This window comes from Balaenoptera musculus, chromosome 4 (genome assembly GCF_009873245.2).
Source record: "Balaenoptera musculus isolate JJ_BM4_2016_0621 chromosome 4, mBalMus1.pri.v3, whole genome shotgun sequence".
Taxonomy (NCBI): Eukaryota; Metazoa; Chordata; class Mammalia; order Artiodactyla; family Balaenopteridae; genus Balaenoptera; species Balaenoptera musculus.
Window position 1 is genome coordinate 101933735 of NC_045788.1, and position 26543 is coordinate 101960277.

Genomic DNA, 26543 nt, shown 5'->3' on the forward strand with positions numbered 1-26543 from the left:
TCCCATTGTGTGACATCAACCCGAATACTTCATGGCAATTATCATTACTTCTGATATTACAGGAGCTCCTGTGTTTGTTTGCTGGTCCACTGTCAGGAGGAGGAGCTGAAAGCAGTTTGTTCCTACTCACAACATCCAATTCAGTGAAATTCTTTGTGCTCTGGCTGACTGAGTGTTACCTCCCTGAAAACCAAAATCCTCACTAGATGTTGATAGGAACTAATCCTATTTCCAACACGTAGTGTCTGGAACTGTATATTTTAGCTTTAGGGGATGCCCCAACAGAAAATAAACTGTTAGTTGATTACATAATGACCTCCTAGGGAACAGCGCCTTACCCCTACAGGGTATTGTCCCTAAGCCAGTGCTTTGGCTAAGCCTTTAGCAGTATATTCCATCATCCTAGTAGGTCAGTTGCATGCAGAAGACCAGTGGATCCTATCATTATGCTTTTTATTTTTGTGCCTCCTTTACCATCAAATGGACCTGGGTCTAAAGCAACATCCTTTGGGATAACATGTTTATAAATCAGACATTCTATAAGCACTCAGATGGTGGTGGGGGTGGACACATTGTAGATAAGAAGAACCAGCCCATATCTAGAGTAAATATTGATTGTAATTTAAAAAAAACCCTGCTATCTCATCCAAGACAGAAGGGGCCCAACGTTATCACTCTGTGATCAGTAGCTAGTTGGTTTTCTCAAGGATTGGTGCCATATCAATCTCTGCAGCCGACCGAATAGTCATTCAGAAAGAAACAGTAGCTAATAAACCCTGGTAAAGGGAGAATATGCTATAGAGTCCATGCATTGCCTCTATGCCTTCCACAATGGCTACTGTATTTATGGGCCCATTGTATCATCTTGTGCTGGCATTTTAGGATTCAGATCTAAGCACTTTACCACTCTTTCAGTTAGTAGTGGGGAATGATCCATGAAGCTAAAGGTAGGAGTTGAAGTGCAAGGGTAGTAAATACCATGGGAATCTGGACTACTTATTCAAGTAATTTTCTTGTGCCTTCTGGATCTAAGCTGGTTCAATCTCAATTATAAAATTTCTATTAGCCAAAGGGTGGTTGTACTCACAGTGGAATTTATGACCCAGAGAACCTGATAGTATCCAGATTATTCCAGGTAGCAGTCATTAAAGCTATCACTTGCTTAGATTAATGTAATCTACCTAATCTATTTGGTTTTTACATGTACTGGAAAGATAAAATAAGCAGGGAAATTATGGGAACCACCACATCTGACTTTTTCAAGTTATAGATGGCACAGATTCTGAAATTTGTGTATTATAAGAGTTAGAAATACAATATTTTGTATGTTGTAAGAGAGAGAAATCCAACCTAATTTTCTTCTAGCTGTTTTCACATTAAATAAACTATTCTTTCTCACTGGATTTATATTTCATCTTAGACATACATAAATTATCATGTATACCAGAATCTATTTACAGACTGTCTTTACAGACCAGTTCTACTGATTTATTCCTATACTAATAATATGTAGATTTGATTGCAGTAACTTTGTAGTATGTTCTGAAATCTGATAAGTAAATCCCAACTCAATATATTTATTGGTAATAAAATTTTTGGCTAATCTAAACCATACAGTCTTGCAGAACATCTTGAGGTTATTTTATTTGATCTATATCTCCTCAAACAGTGTTTGAATTCTAAAATATTAGTCAAAGAAAATGTAACTCATATACATTGTCTTCTCATCTAAGAACATGACTGTATTTCCTTTTGCCATATCTTATTTTATATCTGTCTATTAAATTTAAAATCTGTTTTCCTTGAGTTCCATAGCTTTCTTGGCAAAGTTATTCTTAAAGATTCAATGGTTTGGTACTAGGGTAAATGACATTTGTCTCCAATCTCTATTATAGATCTTTATTTCCAGTATCAAAGAAAGCTATTGCTATTTGTTGTATTAATAACACTACATTACCACATTATCTTATTAGTTTTAACAGCTTTACTGAAATATAATTAAAGTAAAATAAACTGCACATATTTAAAGTGCACATTTAATAAGATTTGGCATGTGTATGTACCTGTGAAACAATCAAGATATTGACTATATTCATCACTCCCAAAAGTTTTCTTATGCCCTTTATCACACCTCTTTCCCACCCCGTTCACTCCTGTCCTCATTGTACTGCCCCATGTCCAACTATTATTCTGCTGTCACTAGAGATTAGTTTGCATCTTCCAGAATGCTATGTAAATGGAATTTAACATTATGTACTGATTTTAGCCTGATTTCATTCACTAAGGATAGCTATTTTCAGAATCACTCTTTTTGTAACAGGTATCAGTAATTCATTTCTTCTGATTGAAGAAGAGTGGTCCGTTATGTTTGTTTAGTCATTAACCTGTTGGTGGCTATTTGGTTTGTTCCCAGTTTTTGAACATTAGAAATAAAGTTGTTATAAACATCTGTGTATAAGTCTTGGTATGGACTATGCTTTCATTACTATGTGTGGAATGCAGAGCAAAATGCCTAGATCTCATGGTAGGTGAATGATAAACTTTTTAAGAAACTGTCTGTCAGACATTTTCCAAAATTGTTGTACAATTTAACATTCTCACCAGCAGTGTATGAGACTTCCAGTTTATTCATATCCTCATCAACACTTGGTATGGTCAGTCTTTTTAGTTAGACATTCTTACAGGTTTACAGTGGTATCACATTGTAATTTTAATTTGCATTTCCCTAATAAAGTTGAGAATCTTTTTTGTGCTTATTTGCTATCCATATGTTTTCCTTTTTGCAAGAACTTGTTCAAATCTTTTGCCACTTTTTTTTTTTTTTGGTTTATAAAATGTAATTTTATTTTATGTTACTCTGCTGTTACATAGGGCATAACATTTTCACAAGGCTTTTTTGGGACTACAGTCAATGATTATTAGAGCAACACACAATAGTGGTCCAACTCTCTAAATAACAATCACTAGACAAACTGTACACCCTCTCACATGTGTACAAATCTGCATGGAAAAGTACTAAAGTTTTAGACTTGGACTTGTATACTTTATTTCCCCTTTCTAGTGTATTAAGAAATGACATGCACTTTCATTTGCCAAAAGCAATGCTTGTATTTTGGCAGCAACATGCTACTTCTATTACATAGTAAAGTGAATACCAGAACTACAAAGGCAGGAGATGTAAGTGAATTTTTATTGGGAAGGGAAGTTGTCAACTTAAACAGCAGCAAATGAAGAGTGAATGAGGAAACTCCCTGTTGTCACAGATACACAAGACCTCCATCATATATGATACAGGAGGCATTTTAATTTGTGACCCCCAGCCTCAAAATGTCAAATATTTTTCCATACAATCTAATACTTCTGGATTCCTACCAAAAAGGAATATATTAAGAGGATGGAAAAGTTGCTTACTGAAAGAAAATCCCCGAAGAAGAGTAAGGGAGGGAATGTAGAAATCAAGAAGTTATGTAGAACACTCTTTAAATTGTAATTAACTACATTTTCATATCTTCACAGTAATACAAAATACAGTCACGTGCAGAACTGGTTCAGGTTACTGAAATACCAGATAGATTTTTAGTTCTCTACATAAGTGTTTGGAAGTTACTTGTGTTTATATAAAATGAAGCTATTAATACTTTTCTACAGCAGTAACTGCACACTAGGAAGGCCAAGACAAACACAAATCAAGGAATGGAGTTTTCCCAAAGCTGCAGTGTGAAAAGACTATAAACAGTTGATTCCATACACATGAATGGGTTTCTTTGCTATAGGAAATCCAAATGGAATAAGGAATGGAGATGAGTAAAAAGGTTTCTTGAGGGGAAGAAGGGTGACACCCTGTATGCACTTAGTTCTCTGCCCCTTCTGCCACATCACATTCTTCTCCTGCACTGTCTGATGTCCATTATGTTAGGTTGTCTCTAAGCAACTGCATGATGAGGGTGCTGTCTTTGTATGAGTCTTCATTCAGTGTATCAAGTTCTGCAATGGCCTCATCAAAAGCCATTTTAGCCAGTGTGCAGGCAAGTTCTGGGTTATTAAGGATCTCATAGTAAAATACAGAAAAGTTAAGAGCCAGCCCCAGGCGTATTGGGTGTGTGGGTTGCATCTCTTTCTTGCTTATATCAATAGCCTCTTGGTAAGCTCCTTGGGAATTATCTATCATTTGTTTCTGATCATCACCACAAGCAACTTCAGCAAGGTACCGGAAGCAATCTCCCTTCATCTTCAGATAGAAGACCTTACTCTCTGGATTAGTTGCATTGGCTATTAAATATACTTATCCAACAATTCCAGGACCGCGGTGCAGATGGACCTCAGTTCGGACTCCACTTTCTCCCGATAGTCCTTAATCAGCTGCAACTTCTTGTCGGAGGTGTTGGTCTTCTGCTCAGTGCTCGAGATGACCCTCCAGGCGGACCTGTGGCCCCCACCACGTTCTTGTAGGCCACCGAGAGCAGGTTGCATCCTCGTTGGACAGCTCCGCGCCCTGCTCCGTCAAGGCTTTCATGCTAGGTGGCCATGTCGTCGTAGCGTTTGGCCTGCTCGGTCAGCTTGGACTTCTGGATCAGCTCCGTCTTTTCCGTGGGGCTGGGGACAGGACAGCGAGGGCGAGCACCAACCTGGATGGCGAGGAGAGTCTCTTTTGCCACTTTTAAATTGGATTTTTGTCATCTTATTATTCAGATTTGAGTTCCTAATATATTCTGGCAATCATTCCTTTATCAGATATGTGATTGGCAAATATTTTCTCCCAGTCATTGGCTTGTATTTTCATTCTTTTAACAGTCTTTCAAAGAACAGAAATTTTTAATTTTGATGAAGTTTAACTTATTAATTTTTTTTTATGGATCATGCTATTGATGTTGCAACACAGAGTCACAAAGGTTTTTCCCTTATGTTGTCATCTAGAAGATTTACAGTTTTAGGTTTTCAATCTAGGTTGATGATCCATTTTGAGTTAAATTGTGTGAGATGGTTGAAATTCATTGTTTTGCATATGTGTTTTCAGTTGTTGCAACACCATTCCTTGAAAAGGCTATCCTTTCTCAACAGAATTACCTTTGCAACTTTGTAAAAATTTAATTGTCAATATATGAGTGAGTCTATTTCTCAGCTCTATTCTTTTCCACTGACCTATACATCTATTTTCATGCCAATACCAATCAAAACATTACTGTAGCTTTATAAATCTTATAATATCTTAAAATCAGGTAGTATTAGTTGTCAAACTTTACCCTTTTTCAAAGTTGTTGGCCATTCTAGGTCCTTTGCATCTTCATATAAATTTTAGAATCAGTTTATCAGTTTCTACCCAAAAAGAAAATAGTCTGCTTGGATTTTATTGGGATTTAGTTGAATCTATAGATAAATTTGGGGAGAATTGACATTTTAACCCTATTGAGTCTTCTGACCCATGAACATAGTTTATCTCTCTAGATCTTTTTTAATGTTTCTCAGCAGGGTTTTGCAGTTTTCGTTAGATTTATCCCCAGTGGTTTCACATTTCCTGATGCTGATGTACATGGAATTCTTAAATTCCAATTTGTGAGTGTTAAAAATATATAAGATTTCAAAAGTTTTTTATACATTGATACTGTATACTGAACCAAAGATTAAAGGAATATTCTAAATGCTTCTAGTAGGGAGGCAAAGGGGAGGTGATAAAAATCTGACTGTTCTCAGACTTCTTACTTGAAACTCCTAAAGCCAAACTATAATGCCTTTGAAGTTTGAGGGATAAATTATTTCCAATTTAAAATTCTATTCCAAGTCAAGCTATCATGAAAGTTTGGAAATAAAATTAAAATTTTTTTCCAACAAAAGAATAACTAATACAGATTTGCTCAGCATCATCTTAATTTTGTACTTACTGTACCAGCATAATTATAATAGCTCTCATTCACTTTTCAATTTTTCCTCATAAATATCAACAGTTCTGAAAGTCTGCCTTATATGCTCCATAAGGAAGATCCTAAGGTTATGTTCCTGCCCAACAATGACATAAACCATTAAAGAAGACTCAGAATTCAAGAAACAGAAGATAATGTAGGAAAGTAATAAAGAGAAATTATAATGTGACTGATTAGAAAAGGAATTACCAAAGAAAGGATTTTCATTCCTGGAAATAGTCAAACAGTCATAATAACTATCTACCTTGGGTTTTGTAGAGAAATCTATGGAAGGGCTAGATTAGGTGAACTGTGGTCTCCAAAGTTAAAAAAATCTTCTATTGTAAAATAACAGTTCTTTGATTATGATTCATAAATGTCTGCTTCTTTTATTGATGCTAATGTCAATGCTAACAACTTACGTTTAAAGTTAGCATATATTTTTCCCTTTATTCTGAAGCAATATTTAAGAACTTCAATAAGATTGAGTAAAACTTTTTAAAAGTTATGAAATAGTGAATATAGATTAGCTTGTTTCATAAAGTCCTAGGGAAACAGATATGAAAGAGATATCAAAGCTTGTCTGCCCTTAGTAATGATAATGGAATTACATTTGTGTTCTCTTGACCTACTTCTCTGATGACTGATAAAGCCTGTTGATAAGAACACAAGATTACATATAATTATCTGTAGAGTAATAACTGTCTATATGGATATTAAAACTATAACTTTGACGCTGGGTGTTACACTCATTCAAAAGAGTTTAGCAAACTTTACGTAAAAATTTTAATCTCCATGAATAGAAAGCTTGTCAGAAGTTATTAAAAAAAAAAAATTGAAATTGAAATTCCCATTAAAAAAAAAAGCTATCAGTTAGACTGAATCATCAACATTGTCTAAAGACTGATGGAAAGATTCAGTTTAAAAAAAAAAAAAGATGAGATAGGATTCTCATGAAAAAGGAATCTTATCCTTGCTTAGTTCAAATGCATTCATTCAAAAATTGCTTATTAAGCACCAAAGATATTCCAAACACATGGTGATCATGATGATCAGGGGGAAAAGCTACCCTAAACTTCAAACAGGAAAATGTCAAAGAAAGTAAGTGAAAGATATAAATGGTCATGTAGTTTCAGACTCTAAAATGGGAAAGTTCAGAGTTTGGAAATCACTTGAAATTGAATTTCCACCTATGAAATTACAAGAACACTTATCAAGGAGAGGATCTGAAGATTCCTAGTGGCTCCATAAAGATCATTTGGATGGTTTTAAGTTTTAAATGTATATGTAGAAAAGGGGTACAGAGGCATATAACCAAGCACAAATATGAAAGATACATGAGCCTGTGAGAACAGTGCCAGAAAACTGAGAATGAATTGAGGTTTGTGAATAAACTGCATAAGGAAAATAAAACATTTTTAAGTTACATTTATATCCAGAGCAAGAACAAAGAGAATTTACCTGTAATATGTCTGGCAAGATTTTATAAATTGAACAAGTGACACAAAATGGGATTTGGAAAATTCTATTTTACTTCCATATTCTCTGACCAGAAGAATAATTTTTAGCCTAGAGAAGGCTGAATAATATGGGTAAGAGCAATTGAACCTCAGGATATGTAAAGAGATGATAAGATAGCATTTAGCTTCTCTAAATGATTTCAAGTCTCCAGGCCTAAAAAGATTACATACTAGAGTATGGTAAAAACTTACAGATGAGATAGTGAACTGCAGGAACAGAAATTTCTTATCTTTCAGCCACCAGGGAAAATGGGAGATGTGACCAGGAATCCAGTTATAAACGTTTAGTCTTGACTTTCAAAATGAAAGGAAGAGATAGTGTCTTGGAAGAATTTATTATTATAATTTGTGTGTTTTCACACTACTCTAAGCCAGTAGCTAGTCCATTAATACATCCATGTCTCTGGGATGGTTGCAGATGGAAAGCAGACAGAGCTTATGATCAGTGGCTCCTTCAGTCTTTTGTGAAAACCTACGTTCCTTAAAGAGAGGATGTTGGGTTGCAGAGGCCATTAATGCTCACCTAATATTCAAAATATTCTCTACAATTCCTAGCCTCCCTGGCATTTGATTTGGGACCATGTGACTAGTTCAGGCTAATGAATTAAGAGTAGAAGCAAAATATTTTATTTCCAGACCAAGGCAGTTAAAAGTCAAATTCTTCCTCTCACTCTCTCTCTTTCCCTGCCACAAGTTGAGATGGTGGCAGCATAAGATGGAAGAAGTCTGGTTCCTTGAGTGACTACAGAAAGGACAACCTATGACAACTCACATCAGACCTTATGTGGATAAAATATAGCCTTTCGTTGTGTTAAGCTACTCATATTTCATGGTATCTTAAGGTAGCTAGCATTAATTTCCTTACTCTCTGAGTATAGTTACTCATTTAATTAAAAAGTTTAGAGATAGATAAAGCCTTAGACATTACCAGACTAGAATTTTCATTTCATTTATAAGATGTTTTGTCAACTATGTGTTTCGGCTTCATCCTTAGGCTGGCATCCCTCATGTTAGCAAAGTAGCTATAAGCAGTTCCAGGCCTCATATCTGCACATCTTATCATCCAGAGCAAGAGAAAGAGACTTCTTTTTCCTCAACCTAACATTCTATCCAATCAAAGAATATCTATTCTCTGATTGAGCTATCCATGAACCAAGAACTGTGACATAGTTAAATTATGCCAACTAGCTTCAACAAATCAGGGCTAAAGCCTAAAGAAGATGATGAATCAAGCCCTCCCAACCTCATAGCTGGTACAAGTCAAGGGGAAGTTGGAATGGATCTTGCAGAGAAACAGCAATGAAATATACTAAAGAGGTCTTGAATATCCTTAGATCATTTTACTTTATCTTACTGAAAATGTTCATAATGATTTAATAGCTTATTTAGTGGATTCATAAAGCTTGTAAAGAAAGTCATTATGTTTGACAATACGATAAAGTTTCAAAATAATGAATAATGGTTCAAGTCTAACAACATAAATATTTCTTAAATAGAAATTTTAAAACTAATATGTAAGATATCAGTAAGAACCTGGACTTGGATTTTTAAAAATTATACAAATACAGGTCCAGTAGGTAAAGATTAGTAGTACCTCCTGTAAAAGATTAGGGGTTTATAGTTTAACAGGAAACACAATCAGTCAGCAATGTGATGAGACCATCCAATAAGGCCAATGTTAAATTGCACAAACGGACATAGAAAATCTCCAATGATACAGTGAAAAGTCTCATGATATTCTATATAAATGAGACCACCCTTAGAATCTATGTAAAATTCTGGAATCACAATTTAAGAGGAATATTGAAAAATCAGGAACATCTGAAGAAGAATGAACAAATTAATGAACTTGAAGCTGTATCAGTTTTGGAGCAGTTGAAGGAAATGTGGAGGATGCTTAGCCATGAAAAGAGGGGCTTAAGAAGAATTTGTTAACTGTCTTCAGACTTCTGAAATGCTGTATATTCATGCACATACAACTTGTTTGGAGGGAATCACTAGGACAAAAGAACTGAAACACAAAAAAACAGATTTCAACACTATACAGAGAAGGCTTTTGTAACAGTTATAGATATGCATAAATGAAAGAGGATGCCTCAGGGCAGAAAGCTTTCTCATCACCAGGGTGAGTTCAAGAAGAAGTAAGACTACCTTGTCAGATGTGATATGGAGAAGATACAAGCCTGCAGTGATACTTGAACAAGATAATTTTTATAATCCCTTTAATGTCAGTGTTTCTGGGATAATATGAAATAAGCTAGATTTCACTACTATGTAGAAGTAGTCTATTTTAAAGCTTAATTCCCTAAAGATGCTGCAATTCCACCATATAGCTTCAGAGAAACAGAAAGAAAATGTCAACTTTAAACAATCTCTACTTTTCTAGCTCATGAGAGATTTCATAAATTTTACGATTTCTAAGGACACAGAGAACATGTCATATTTCCATTAAGAAACAATTTCATGTAAGTTAATATCGACCCATGAAATGTCACTCTCTGATCGTTAACTGCAATGACAACAATGGCTAAAACAGACTGCTTTTAAAGAACTCTATCCATATCATTGGTTTAAGAATAGAGTGTCTCCAAAGGCATTCACTCAGGGAATAACAACTCAGAGAGATAAAACCAAGCCAAGAGAACAGTGGATAATTTCTATTAGCAGTGCATTCACCTTGAGAAATCACCAGCCTCTCTTTGACTTTTCTAACTATGACCAATTAATTTGCAATGGATTTTCTACAGCTCTTCTCCTTTACCCTAAAAAAAAAATAATAATAATAATAATATCAATTTGTGGCATTGTATTTCCTTTTGTCTGGGATGAAGCCACCAAACACTAAAGGTTAGAGTCTTACATAAATTTAGATAGCAGGACTAAATGAAAATGAAGCTCTTATTAATAGAAAATAATCTCATTGGAATAAACAGACAAAAACTAATTTATAATACAGATTCCCTACACCAAGCAGTATCTACTGAAAGCCCTTTATCTAAAGTATCGACAAACTACTCACACCTTTTAAAGAGATCTTAAAAATACACCAAAGGTATTCTGGAGAAAGTTTAGGTCTACAAATGTGAAAGAATTTCCCATAAAACTACATAATCTGCCTACAACCAAGTTTTTTCAAAGTTACATTGTTTTCATAAAGTTAAAACTGCCTCTTCCTGTGCTTCTGCGTGATGCCTAAGAGGCATTACTCTTTGGAAGCTTTCTAACGGCCTATGTGAAATAAACTGGTAGACTCCGTCACTCTAAACAACCTTACTAATTTTTGAAGGAAACTTTAAAGACTTTGCATTTTACAAAAAGTGAATTATTTAAGGTCATTTATTACACGTTCTCTCTGCTTTCAGCAGGGCTGATCTAAGAAGCAAAGAGAAGAAAAACTGCCCCCTTAAACTCACATGAGCTATTTTGCAGGGAATAGTTCCTTTTTCAAGAACAATTTACTAGAAATTTTTATTATCCCTTTTATGAAATTAGGGGAAATATTTAAGAGCTATGCCTTGAAAAGCACAAATAAGTGGTAAATTTGGCTTTCAAAGCATTGACATATATTTGGAATTAAACTACTAAATACATTAGATTACTTCCCAAATTGATAAAAATGAATGCTGATTCTATTTTTTAAATCAACCCAAACTTTTGATGAATTACATTGTTAAATAGTTGTGTTTAGACATTTTTCAACTAGTATTTTTACAAAAAGCAGAAAAAAACTCATACATTTTACAACCTAGTAACATGGACATTTCTAAATTTCATGTTCATTTAGCTAATATCTAACAGGATTTTTAAAATTTGTAATATTATTCATCAATGTAACAAGAAAAACCTTTCTATTTATAGTACTCAAGGCCCAGTTCCAGAACATCTGAGTTTTAGTCCCTTATCATTAATTTGAGTCTGGGGTAGATGGGTGAGGAACTTAGTGTCTCAGAGCCAATTCAGCTGTGTAAAGGAAGGAAGTGGGCTCATGCTAGGTAGGACCTATCCAAACCTGGGGGCTCTTGCCCTGGCTAATGAGAAAAATACTACCTGAATCAAGCATATTGTTTCTATATAGGAATTAAGAAATTTTCCCAAAGAAGCCACAACTTAGATTTTTGTGTAAAATTTCTCAATTTTGCAATGTTAGAATTGACATCAAGATTTTCAAAACACTATGCAGAACAATGTTATGAGAACTAAGCAAAACACACATGCAGATGAGGGAAACTTCACTTCAGTCTACAAGAGAATGTTTCGCACCTATGGTCTAGAGAATGCACAGGTCATCAAGAAAAGGGACTCATAATTCTTATTTTCAGACTCCCGCTTCACATTCTTCCCTCTTTTCACATGTTTATTTTCCAAATACTACCTCTTTTTCCTTCCTTCCCAAGCCACCCCAGCATGTCCTTCCTTGAGGAGAAACAACTAAAACTTCAGGAACATAGAAAGAAGTATATTAAGCAAAACAAATCTGAGCCTATTTAAATAGGCACTAGAGTACACTGTGATTCATTTTCTAAGAGTAACTCATAGCTCTCTCCAGGTGTTCCTACCTGGGCTTAGAATTAACCTTAATTGTGTGGCACAATCTTCAATTGTAAAACACAAAACACTAGAAAAACTTTCAGTATGAATAAAATCATTTAGTAGAACTTGACTTTCATATTGATGTATGAATCTTCTATACTCCATACTTATAATTAAAAATGATAATAGAGAGATATTAGGTATTAGAAGTTGTAAGTTTGGCAAGACCAAAAAGATTGATCCAGTCTAGTAAGGATGTGTTCACCTTGGTTTCCAACTCAGTGTGCAAACAAACATCATAAAACATAGGAAAACAAGGAACAACTTCCCAGTACCTCTCTAATTACTTAGGATGACATACCTGAAGGTTTAGTGGTGAAAGAAACCCCCAAAAGAGTAAGAACTGAGAGTAAAAGGTCAAGGCCCCAAGCTTGTTGTCTTTTCTTCATTTAGCCAGAAAAGGCCTCGATTATAATGCTTGCTAAGCCAGTTACTTACTTCCCTGTCTAATATAAGAGTTACAGTATAGGAATTACAGTCCTAATTTTAATATATCACATATGGAGACAGAAGAGTTGCATAAAGGAGAATTAACATTATTTTTTAAGGTTGAAAATTAAAGAAATACACAGCAGGGACTAAAGGAGTTTAGAAAAAGAAAGAATTTTATTAGAGTGAACAAAGAAAACCTTGTATATGAGAGAAAACTCAAACTAGAACGTGAGGAAAAGTACTCTTGTTACACAACTAAAAGAGCACAATTCATTGCAGATTCAGAAAATTAATGAATTCACTGTTTGGTTGAGAGAACTATTTTATAGGGTTGGAGGGATTTGTGAAGGGACACAATAAATGTTGAGGCTGACGTGATAGACCAGGATCAGTATATGAGTTGTAAATGCCAAATTTCAGGCTAAGAAGTTCAAACTTTTTTAGGCATTAGGTTTGGCCACCAGTACTTTCTGTGAGGAACTGGAACAGCTACAACTAAATTTGAATTTTCAGAAAATACATGGTGAGTCACTTTAGAGACAGAATTTGAAACTTCTTTCCAACCTGGTTTGGCAAAAGCACAAATCAGTCAACCATTAATGCAGACTTAAGGTCCATCGGCTCAGGCTAGCCCACCCAAAAGACCATACTGAATTACCATTGCTCATTGGTGCATCTGTGCCTTTTGAATCGTTCTTTTAAAAAATTGTGTATTTTCAACTGCAAATTGCTCTAAGGCAGCATAAAAGATACCTTTTATAAGAAAAATAATTTTGTATATTTACATACACAATCCACTCAGCATTTTTAAAATGTTATTGAAATATAGTCCATGTACAGTATTATATTAGTTTCAGGTTATTACATAGAGATTTAACATTTGCCTACATTATGAAATGATCACCACAATAAGTCTAGAAACCAACTATCCCTATAAAAATTTATTACAATATTACTGACCACATTCTTTATGCTGTGTATTATACCCCCATGGCTTATTTATTTTATAACTGGAAATTTATACCTCTTAATCCCCTTCACCTATCTTGCCACTCCATCCCTCTCCCCTCTAGCAATCACAACAATCTCAGTATCTATGAGTCTATTTTCATTTCGGTTTGTTTGTTTATTTGTTTTGTTAGATTCCACATGTCATTGAGATCATATGGTATTTGCCATTCTCTGACATTTCACTTAGCATAACACTCTCTAGATCTATTCATATTGTTGCAAGTGACAAAATTTCATTTTTTTATGGCTGAATAATATCTATATCTATATATCACAACTTCTTTATCCATTCATCTATCAATGAACACTTAGGTTGCTTCCATATACTGACTATTGTAAATAAGGCTATAATAAACATTGGTGTGCATATATCTTTTCTGATTAGTGTTTTTGTTTTCTTATGGTGAATACCCAGAAGAGAAATTGCTGGATCACATGGCAGTTCTATTTTTAATTTTTTGAGGAATCTCCATACTGTTTTCCACAGTGGCTGCACCAATTTACATTCCAACCAACAGTGCACAAGGATTCCCTTTTCTCCACATCCTTGACAACGCTTGTTATTTGATATCTTTTTGATTCTGACATGTGTGAGGCGGTATCTCATTGTGCTTTTAATTTGCATTTCCCTGATGATTAGTGATGTTGAGGACTTTTTCGTGTGCCTGTTGGTCACCTATATTTCTTCTTTGGAAAAATTTCTACTCAGGTCCTCTGCCCATTTTTAAATCAAGTTGTTTGGGTTTTTTTTGATGTTGAGCTCTATGTGTTCTGTGTACATTTTGGATATTAACTGCTATTGGATATATTGTTTGCAAATATCTTCCTCCATTCAATAGTCTGCCTTTTCATTTTGCTGATAGTTTCCTTTGCTGTGAAAATATTTTTACTTTGATGTTGTCCCATTTGTTTATTATTGGTTTTGTTTCCCTTGACTGAGGAGACACATCCAAAAACGTTGCTAAGACCAATATTAAAGATGTACTGCCTATCTATTCTTCTAGGAGTTTTATGGGTTGTCAGCTCTTACATTTGTCTTTACTCCCATTTTTTTTCTTTTCTTTTTTTTTTTAAATTGGGTATAGTTGTTTTACAATGTTGTGTTACTTTCTACTGTACAGCGAAGTGAAGTACAGTTCCCTGTGCTACACAGCAGGTTCTCATTAGCTATCTATTTTATATATATTAGTTAGTGTACATATGTCAATCCCCGTTCCCAATTCATCCTACCCCCCTTCCCCCCTTGGTGTCCATACATTTCTTCTCTACATCTGTGTCTCTATTTCTGCCTTGAAAACCCATTCATCTGTACCATTTTTCTAGATTCCACATATATGCGTTAATATATGATACTTGTTTTTCTCTTTCTGACTTACTTCACTCTGTATGACAGCCTCTATGTACATCCACATCTTTACAGATGACCCAATTTCATTCCTTTTTATGGCTGGTAATATTTCATTGTATATATGTACCACATCTTCTTTATCCACTCATCTGTCAATGGACATTTAGGTTGCATCCATGACCTGGCTATTGTAAATAGTGCTGCAATGAACATTGGGGTGCATGTGTCTTTTTGAATTATGGTTTTCTCTGGGTATATGCCCACTAGTGACATTATTGGGACATATGGTAATTCTATTTTTAGTTTTTTAAGGAACCTCCATACTGTTCTCCATAGTGGCTGTATCAATTTACATTCCCACCAACAGTGTAGGAGGGTTCCCTTTTCCCTGCACCCTTTCCAGCATTTATTGTTTGTCAAGTTTTTCATGATGGCCATTCCGACTGGTGTGAGGTGACACCTCATTGTAGTTTCGATTTGCATTTCTCTAATTATTAGTGATGTTGAGCAGCTTTTCATGTGCCTCTTGGCCATCTGTAGGTCTTCTTTGGAGAAATGTCTATTTAGGTCTTCTGCCCATTTTTGGATTGGGTTGGTTTTTTTTTTTGATATTGAGCTGCATGAGCTGTTTATATATTTTGGAGATTAATCCTTTGTCTGTTGATTCACTTGCAATTATTTTCTCCCATTCTGAGGGTTGTCTTTTCATCTTGTTTATGGTTTCCTTTGCTCTGCAGAAGCTTTTAAGTTTCATTAGATCCCATTAGTTTATTTCTGTTTTTATTTCCATTACTCTAGAAGATGGGTCAAAAAAGATCTTGCTGTGATTTATGTCAAAGTGTGTTCTTCCTATGTTTTCCTCTAAGAGTTTTATAGTGTCCTGTCTTACATTTAGGTCTTTAATCCATTTTGACTTTATTTTTGTGAATGGTGTTAGGGAGTGTTCTAATTTCATTCCTTTACATGTAACTGTCCAGTTTTCCCAACACCACTTATTGAAGAGGTTGTTTTTTCTCCACTGTATATTCTTGCCTCATTTGTCACAGATTAGTTCACCATAGGTGCATGGGTTTATATCTGGGCTTTCTATCCTGTTCCCCTGTTCCATTTATATATGTTTCTGTTTTTGTGCCAGTACCATACTGTCTTGATTACTGTAGCTTTGTAGTATAGTCTGAAGTCAGGGAGCCTGATTCCTCCAGCTCCATTTTTTTTGTTTGTTTTTCTTTTTCCTCAAGAGTGCTTTGGCTATTCGGGATCTTTTGTGGCTCCCTACAAATTTTAAGATTTTTTGTTCCATCAAAATGCCATTGGTAATTTGATAGGAATTGCATTGAACCTGTAGATTGCTTTGGGTAGTATAGTCATTTTCACAATATTGATTCTTCCAATCCAAGAATGTGGTATATCTCTCCATCTGTTTGTGTCATCTTTGATTTCTTTCATCAGTTTCTTATAGTTTTCTGAGTACAGGTCTTTGGCCTCCTTAGGTAGATTTATTCCTAGGTATTTTGTTCTTTTTGTTGCAATGGTGAATGGGATTGTTTCCCTAATTTTGCTTTCTGATCTTTCATTGTTAGTGTATAGGAGTGCAAGAGATTTCTGTGCATTAATTTTGTATCCTGCAACTTTACCAAATTCATTGATTAGCTCTGGTAGTTTTCTGATGGCATCTTTAGGATTTTCTATGTATAGTATCATGTCATCTGCAAACAGTGACACTTTTACTTCTTCTTTTCCAATTTGTATTCCTTTATTTCTTTTTCTTCTCTGATTGCTATGGCTAGAACTTCCAAAACTATGTTGAATAATAATGGTGAGAGTGGACATCCTTGTCTTGTTCCTGATCTGAGAGGAAATGCTTTCAGTTTTTCACCATTGAGAATGATGTTTGCTGTAGGTTTGTCCTATATGGCCTTTATTATGTTGAGGTAGGTTCCCTCTATGCCACTTACTGGAGAGTTTTTATCATAAATAGGTGTTGAAATATATCAAAAGCTTTTTCTTCATCTATTGAGATGATATGGGCTTTATTTTTTAATTTGTTAATATGGTGTATCACATTGATTGATTTGCATATATTGAAGAATCCTTCCATCCCTGGGATAAATCCCACTTGATCACAGTGTATGATCCTTTTCATGTGTTGTTGGATTCTGTTTGCTAGTATTTTGTTGAGGATTTTTGCATCTATATTCATCAATGATATTGGTCTGTAATTTTCTTTTTTTATGATATCTTTGGTTTTCGTATCTGGGTGATTTTGGCCTCATAGAATGGGTTTGGGAGTGTTCCTTCCTCTGCAATTTTTAGGAAGAGTTTGAAAAGAAGAGGTGTTAGCTCTTGTCTAAATGTTTGATAGAATTCTCCTGTGAAGCCATCTGGTCTGGATTTTTAATCACAGTTTCAATTTCATTACTTGTGATTGGTCTGTTCATATTCTTCCTGGTTCAGTCTTGGAAAGTTATACCTTTCCAAGAATTTGTCATTTCTTCCAGGTTGTCCATTTTATTGGCATATGGTTATTTTTAGTAGTCTCTTATGATCCTTTGTATTTCTGTGGTGTCTGTTGTAACTTCTCCTTTTTCATTTATAATTTTATTGATTTTAGTCCTCTCCCTCTTTTTCCTGATGAGTTTCGCTAAAGGTTTATCAATTTTGTTTATCTTCTCAAAGAACCAGCTTTTAGTTTTATTGATCTTTGCTATTGTTTTCTTTGTTTCTATTTCATTTATTTCTGCTCTGATCTTTATGATTTCTTTCCTTCTGGTAACTTTGGGCTTTTTTGTTCTTCTTTCTCTAGTTACTTTAGGTGTAAGGTTAGCTTGTTTATTTGAGATTTTTCTTGTTTCTTGAGGTAGGATTGTATCACTATAAACTTCTCTCTTAGAACTGCTTTTGTTGTGTCTCAAAGGTCATGGATTGATGTGTTTTCATTGTCATTTGTCTCTAGGTATTCCTTTATTTCCTCTTTGATTTCTTCGGTAATCTCTTCATTATTTAGTAGTGTACTGTTCAGCCTCCAAGTGTTTGTGTTTTTTATAGTTTTTTTCCTGTAATTGATTTCTAATCTCATAGCGTTGTGGCTGGAAAAGATTCTTGATGTGATTTCAATTTTCTTAAATTTTCTGAGGCTTGATTTGTGACCCAAGATATGATCTATCCTGGAGAATGTTCCATGTACACTTGAGAAGAAAGTGTAACCTGCTGTTTTCGGACGGAATGTCCTATAAATATCAACTAAATCTATCTGGTCTATTGTGTCATTTAAAGCTTGTGTTTCCTTATTAATTTTCTGTCTGGATGATCTGTCCATTTGGGTAAGTGCAGTGTTAAAGTCCCTCACTATTATTGTGTTACTGTTGATTTCCCCTTTTAAGGCTCTTAGCATTTGCCTTATGTATTGAGGTGCTCCTATGTTGGGTGCATAAATACTTATAATTGTTATGTTTTCTTCTTGGATTGATCCCTTGATCATTTTGTAGTGTCCTTCCTTATCTCTTGTAACAGTCTTTATTTTACAGTCTATTTTACCTGATATAAGTATTGCTACTCCAGCTTTCTTTTGATTTCCATTTGCATGGAATATCTTTTTCCATCCCCCCATTTTCAGTCTGTATGTGTCCCTAGGTCTGAACTTGTTCTCTTGTAGACAGCATATGTAAGGGTCTTGCTTTTGTATCCATTCAGCCAGCCTGTGTCTTTTGGTTGTAGCATTTAATCCATCCACATTTAGGGGAAGCATCAATGTGTATGTTCCTATTACCATTTTTTAAATTGTTTTGGGTTTGTTTTTGTAGGTCTTTTTCTTCTTTTGTATTTCCCATTTAAAGAAGTTCCTCTAGCATTTGTTGTAGAGCTGGTTTGGTGTTGCTGAATTCTCCTAGCTTTGGCTTGTCTGTAAAGCTTTTGATTTCTCCATCGAATCTGAATGAGATCCTTGCTGGGTAAAGTAATCTTGGTTGTAGGATTTTTCCTTTCATCACTTTAAATATATCCTGCCACTCCTTTCTGGCCTGCAGAGTTTCTTCTGAAAGATCAGCTGATAACCTTATGGGGATTACCTTGTATGTTATTTGTTGCTTTTCCCTTGCTGCTTTTAGTATTTTTTCTTTGTATTTAATTTTTGATAGTTTGATTAATATGTGTCTTGGCATTTTTCTCTTTGGGTTTATTCTGTATGGGACTCTCAGCACTTCCTGGACTTGACTGACTATTTCCTTTCCCATGTTAACGAAGTTTTCTACTGTAGTCTCTTCAAATGTTTTCTCAGACCCTTTCTTTTTCTCTTCTTCTTCTGGGGCCCCTATAATTCGAATGTTGGTGCACTTAATGTTGTCCCAGCGGTCTCTGAGACTGTCCTCAATTCTTTTCATTCCTTTTTCTTTATTCTGCTCCATGGCAGTTTTTTCCACCATTCTATCTTCCAGGTCACTTATCTGTTCTTCTGACTCATTTATTCTGCTACTGATTCCTTCAAGAGAATTTTTTATTTCACTTATTGTGTTGTTCATTACTGTTTGTTTGTTCTTTAGTTCTCCTAGGTCCTTGTTAAACGTTTCTTGTATTTTCGCTATTCTATTTCTGAGATTTTGGACCACCTTTAGTATCATTATTCTGAAATCTTTTTCAGGTAGACTGCCTATTTCCTCTTCATTCGTTTGGTCTTGTGTGCTTTTACCTTACTCCTTCACCTGCAGCAGATTTCTCTGTCTTCTGATTTTGTTTAACTTACTGTGTTTAGGGTCTCCTTTCCACAGGCTGCAGGGTCGTAGTTCCTCTTATTTCTGGTGTCAGCCCACAGTGGGTGAGGTTGGTTCAGTGGCTTGTGTAGGCTTTCTGGTAGGGGGGACTGCTGCCTGCTTTCTGGTGGGTGGAGCTGGATCTTGTCCCTCTTATGGGCAGGGACACATCCAGTGGTGTGTTTTGTGGTGTCTGTGAGCTTAGTATGACTTTAGGCAGTCTGTCTGCTAATGGGTGGGGTTGTGTTCTTGTCTAGCTAATTGTTTGGCATGAGGCATCTAGCACTGGAGCTTGCTGGCCGTTGGGTGGAGCCAGATATTGGTGTTGAGAGGGAGATTTCTGGGAGAGCTCTTGCCAATTAATATTCCCTGGGGCTGGGAGTTCTCTGGCAGTCCAACGTCCTGGACTTGGCTCTCCCACCTCACAGGCTCAGGCCTGATCCCTGTCTGGGGCACCAAGACCCTGCAAGCCACAGGGTGTGGAAGAAAAGGAAAAAAAAACAAAGAAAAGAAAAACAGACACACACAGAGAAACATGCACACACACACACACACAAAAACGAAAACAAACAGACAAACAAAACCTCAAGACAAATGGTAAAAGCAAAACCAAACAGACAAAAACACACAAAGAATCACACACACACACCTACACACATTAAAAAAAGAGAGAAAACAAAAAAGAAGAGAGAATTCAACCAAATAAACGAACCCCAAAAATGAAAACAAACACTAAAAGCTAAACTAACAAAAACAAAAAACCCAAAACAAATCAAAAGCAGAAAGCAAACCCTCGGTAGGTCTCTGGACCTGCTGTGGGCACTGTGGGGCCAGCTCAGACTGTGACCTGGCCCAACTCCTGTGTGTACTTGCCCCCCAAGTCCATAGTTGCCCCCAAAGTCCACAGCCTCTATTGTGGGAACACTTGTTGTCTATTCAGATATTCCACAGATGCAGGGTTTACCAAGCCAATTCCGGGGATTTAATCTGCTGCTCCTGTGGCTGCGCAGAGAGATTTCCCTCCCTCTCTTTTGGTCGCACTGCCCTGGAGTTCAGCTTTGGTTTTGGTCTCACCTCTGCATGTGTGCCGTCCTCAGGCATCTGTTCCCAGCCCAGGCAAGAGGGGGTGAAAGCAGTGGCTGATTAGGGCTCACTTGCTCACTCAGGCTGGGGAGATGGAGGGATATGGCAGTCACAATTGGGATGTGTGGGAAATGCCTTCGGCAGCAGAGGCCTGTAGGAAGTTGCAACAGCCTGAGGTGCGCCACTCACTTTCCCAGGGAAGTTGGCCCAGGATCGCAGGACCCTTGGCAGTGGCAGGCTGCACAGGCTCCTGGGAAGGTGTGGGCAGTGACTTGCACTTGCTCACAGGACCACTGGTGGCAGTGGCAGCAGCTGTAGCCATCGCGCCTGCCTCTGGGGTCTGAGATAACAGCTGCGACTTGTGCCCGGCCCTAAAGCTTGTGTAGGCGGTGCCCTGCTGTCTTTGAGTGCACGGAGCAAGAAGCTCCTATGGCGGCCCCGCCCCTCTCCTCATGCACCCCGCAACAGTGGTCCCTTTCCTCTCTGGCAGGCCCAGGTTTCTTCCTGGACTTCCTCAGCTGTGGAGCACTAGCCCCCTCAGGTTGTCTTCATGCAGCCAACCCCAGTCCTTTCCTTGGGGTATGACCTCTGAAGCCCGAGCCTCAGCACCCATCCCCCACCCGCCCCAGCAGGCAGGCAAGCGTTTCAGGCTGGGGACTGCTGGTTGGCACCGATCCTCTGTGTGGGATTCTCTCCGCCTTGCTCTCCACACCCCTGTTGCTGCACTCTCCTCTGAGGCTCCAAAGCTCCCACCTCCCCATCCCTGCCAGTGAAGGGGGCTTCCTAGTGTGCAGAAAATTTTCCTCCTTCACAGCTCCCCCTCATAGGTGCAGGTCCTGTCCCAATTCCTTTGTGTTTTTTTCCTTTTTTCTTTTGCCCTACCCAATTACGTGGAGATTTTCTTGCCTTTTTGGAAGTCTGAGGTCTTCTGCCAGCATTCAGTAGGTGTCTGTAGGAGTTGTTCCACACGTAGATGTATTTTTGATGTATCTGTGGGGAAGAAGGTAATCTCCGCATCTTACTCTCTGTCTCCATCTTCCCAAAACTCCTTGTCTTTAATCCATTTTGACTTCATTTTTGTATATGGGGTGAGAATGTTGTCCAGTTTGATTCTTTTACATGTAGTTTTCCAGTTTTCCCAACACTTTATTGAAGAAGCTATCCTTTTCTCACTGTATATTCTTGCTTCCTTTGTCATAGATTAATTGACCATATAAATTTGGCTTTATTTCTGAGCTCTCTATTTTGTTCCTTTGATCTATATGCCTGTTTTTGTGTCACTATTATACTGTTTTGATTACTGTAGCTTTGTAGTACCATTTGAAATAAGGGAGCAGGATACCTACTGATTTGTTCTTTCTCAAGATTGCTTTGGCTATTTGTGGTATTTTCTGTTTCCTTACAACTTTTAGAATTATTTTTCCTAGTTCTGTAAAAAATGCTTTTGGTATTTTTATAAGGATTACATTGAATCTGTAGATTGCCTTGGGGAGTATGGTTATTTTAACGATGTTAATTATTTCAATCCATAAGCATGGTATAACTTTCTATTTGTTTTTGTCATTTCCAATTTATTTTATCATTGTCTTATATTTTCAACATACAAATATTTTACCTCTTTGGTTAAATTAATTCTTAGGTATTTTATTCTTTTGATGCAATTGGAAATGTGATTGTTTTCTTAATTTCTTTTTCTGATAGTACATTGTTAGTGAATAGAAACACAATATATTTCTGTATATTAATTTTATATCCTGCAACTTTACTGAATTCATTTATTAGTTCTAATAAAATTTTGGTAGCATCTTTAGGATTTTCTATGTATAGTACCATGTTATCTGCAAACAGGGACAGTTTTACTTCTTCCTTTCATGTTTGGATTTCTTTTATTTGTTTGTCTTGTCTGATTGCTGTGGCTAGAACTTCCAATACTATGGTGAGAGTGGGCATCCTAGTCTGATTCCTGATCTTAGAGAAAATGATTTCAGCTTTTCACCATTGAGTATGATGTTGGTTGTAGGTTTGCCATATATGATCTTTATGATGTTATGGTATGGTCCCTCTAAACCCACTTTGTTGAAAGTTTTTTATGATAAATTGATGTTGAATTTTGTCAAAAGATTTTTCTGCATCTGTTGAGATGATCATGGACTTTTCATCCTTCATTGTGTTAATGTGATATATCACACTGATTGATTTGTGAATATTGAACCATCCTCACATACCTGGGATAAATTCCACTTGATCATGGTTTATGACACTTTTAATGTACTGTTGAATTTGGTTTGCTACTATTTTTTGAAGACTTTTGCATGAACATTTATCAATGCTATTGGCCTATAATTTTTGCGTGTGTATGGAGTCTTTGTCTGGATTTACTATTAGGATGATGCTGGCCTCATAGAACGAGTTCGGAAGTATTCTTTCCTCTGCAATTTTTGGAATTGTTTGAGAAGGATAGATGTTAACTCTTCTTTAACCACTGAAGCTGTCTGGTGCTGGGCTTTGGGTTGTTGGCAGTATTTTAATTACAGCTTCAATTTCATTACTGATAATCAGTCTGTTTATATTTTTTTATTTCTTCCTGCTTCAATCTTGGAAATTTATCCATTTCCTCTAGGTTGTCCATTTTATTAACATATACTTGTTCACAGTAATCTCTTATAATCCTCTGTATTTCTGTGGTGTTAGTTATAGCTTCTCTTTCATTTTGATTTTATCTGTTTGGGCTTTCTCTCTTTTTCTTGATGAGTCTGGCTAAAGGTTTATTAATTTTGCTTATCTTTTCAAAGAACCACCTCTTAGCTTCATTGATATTTTCTGTTGTTTTTTTACTCTCTATTTCACTTATTTCTGCTCTCATCTTTATTATTTGTTTCCTTCTATTAACTTTGAGTTTTATTTGTTCTTCTTTTTCCAGTTCCTTTTTGTGTAAGGTTAAGTAGTTTATTTAAGATTTTTTGTTTCCTTAGTTATTCTTCTATGGCTATAAACTTCCCTCTTAGAACTGCTTCTGCTGTATCCCATAGATTTTGGATTATTGTGTTTCCATTTTCATTTGTCACTAGGTTTTTTGTTTAATTTTCTGTTTTATTTCTTCAGTGACCCATTGGTTGTTTAGTAGCATGTAATTTAGACCACATGTTTGTGTTTTTTCCAGTTTGTTTTTTTTTTTTGGTAGTTGATTTCTGGTCTTATACCATGTGTCAGAAAAGATGCTTGATATGATTTTAATCTTGTTAAATTTATTGAGACTAGTTTTGTGGCTTAGCTTGTGATATATCCTGGAGAATGTTCCATGTACACTTGAAAAGAATGTGTACTCTGATGTTTTTGAATGAAATGTATATGTATATACACATTGATATATATATATATACACACAATATATATACATTGATTTTCTGTCTGAATGATTTTTCCATTGATGAAAGTGGAGTGCTAAAGTCCTCTACTATTATTGTGCTACCAACAATTTCTGTTTAATGTTTGATAATATTTGCTGTATATTTTTCGATGCTCCAATGTTGGGTGAATATATATTTTAAATTGTTATATCTGCTTGTTGGATTGATCCCTTTATCATTATGAAAATTCCTTCTTTGTTTCTTGTTACAGTCTTTGTTTTAAAGTCTATTTTGTTTGACATAAGTATTGCTACCACAGCTTTCTTTTTGTTTCCATTTGCATGGAATACCATTTTTCATAACCTCACATTCAGTCTTTGTGTGTCTTTAGATAAGAAATGAGTCTCTTGTAGGCAGCATATATATGGGTTTTGTTTTTGTGTCCATTCAGCTACTCTACATCTTTTGATTAGGGCATTTAGTCCATTGACATTTAAAGTAATTATTGATATGTATGTACTTATTGCCATTTTGTCAGTTGTTTTCTGGCTGATTCTGTAGTTCTTTTTATTCCTTTCCTCTTCTTTTGTTCTCTTCCCTTGTAATTTGATGACTATCTTTAGTGTTATGTTTGGATTTTTTTCTTTTTTTGTGTGTGTATCTGGTATAGGTTTTGGGTTTGTGGTTACCATGAAGTTTATATATAACAATCTGTGTATACAAGTGATTATTTTAAGCTGATTATCTCTTAGGTTTGAATACATTCTATCCACTCTACATGTTTACTCCCTTTCCCCAGGTTTAATGCTTTTGACATCATATTCCACATCTCTTTGTTTTGTGTATCCTTTAATTACTTTTTGTGGGTATGAATGATTTTACTACCTTTGTCTTTTAACATTCCTACTAGCTTTATAATTGTTGATCCACTACCTTTGCTATATATGTGCCTTTACCAGTGAGATTTTACCTTTAATAATTTTTATATTTCTAGTTGTGGCCTTTTACTTTCTGCTTAGAGACATTCCTCTAATATTTCTTATAGAACCAGATGAGTGGTGCTGAACTCTTTTCACTTTTGCATTTCTGTAAAACTCTTTATCTCTCCTTCAACTCTGAATGGTAACCTTGTTCGGTATTCTTGGTTGTAGGTGTTTTCCTTTCATCACTTTGAATATATTGTGCCCCTCCCTTCTGGTCTGCAAAGTATCTGCTGAAAAGTCATCTGGCAATCTATGGGAGTTGCCTCACATGTAACTAGTTGATTTTCTCTTGTTTTTTCTGAGATTATTCATTTTTCATTTTTGATATTTTAACTATGATGTGTCTTGATGTGAAACTTTTGGGTTCATCTTATTTGGAACTCTCTGTGCTTCCTGGACCTGGATGTCTGTTTCCTTCCCCACATTAGGGAAGTTTTCAGCTATTATTTCTTCAAATAAGTTCTCTGCTCCTTTCTCTCTTTTCTATTTCTGGAATCCCTATCATGCAAATGTTAGTATGCTTGATGTTGTTCTAGAGCTCTCTTAAACAATCCTATTTATTTATTTACTTACTTACTTGTTCTTTTTTACTGGAGTATAGTTGATTTACAATATTTCAGGTGTACAGCAGAGTGATTCAATTTAATATATTTAATATATTCAATATGTACGAATATATATATATATATTTTTTCTTTTTCAGATTTTTTCCATCACAGGTAATTACAAGATATTAAATATTGTTCCCTGTGCTATACATAGGTCCTTGTTTTTCATCTATTTTATATATAGTAGTGTGTATCTGTTAATCTCAAATTCCCAATTTCTCCTCCCCTTTCTTCTTTGGTGACCATAAGTTTGTTTTCTATGTCTGTAAGTCTATTTCTGTTTTGTAAATAAGTGCATTTGTAACATTTTTTTTTTTTAGATTCCACATATAAGTGATATCATATGATATTTGTCTTTCACTGTCCGACTTACTTCACTTAGTATCATAATTTCTAGGTCCATCTGTGTTGCTACAAATGGCATCATTTCATTGTTTTTTATGGTTGAGTAGTATTCCAGTGTGTGTGTGTGTATGTGTGTGTGTGTGTGCCATATATATATATGTATATGTATGTGACATATCTTCTTTATCCATTAATCTGTCAATGGACATTTAGGTTGCCTCCATGCTTTGGTTATTGTAAATAGTGCCTCTATGAACACTGGGGTGCATGCATGTTTTCAAATTAGAGTTTTTATCTTTTCCAGATATATGCCCAGGAGTGGGATTGCTGGATCACATGGTAATTCTATTTTTATTTTTCTTAAGGAACCTCCATACTGTTCTCCATAGTGGCTGTACCAACTTACATTCCCACCAACAGTGTAGGAGGGTTTCCTTCTCTCCACACCCTCTCCAGCATTTATTGTGTGTAGATTTTTTGATAATGGCCATTCTGATCAGTGTGAGGTGACACCTCATTGTAGTTTTGATTTGCATTTCTCTAATTATTAGTGATGTTGAGCATCTTATCATGTGCCTCTTGGCCATCTGTATGTCTTCTTGGGTGAAATGTCTATTTAGGTCTTCTGCCCATTTTTTGA

The 26543-nt window shown here is 35.7% G+C and overlaps 1 pseudogene; it reads right to left on the reverse strand.

Moving 5' to 3' along the window:
• Window positions 1–3850: 3850 nt before the first annotated feature.
• Window positions 3851–20942, reverse strand: LOC118894042 (annotated as a pseudogene).
• Window positions 20943–26543: the final 5601 nt, after the last annotated feature.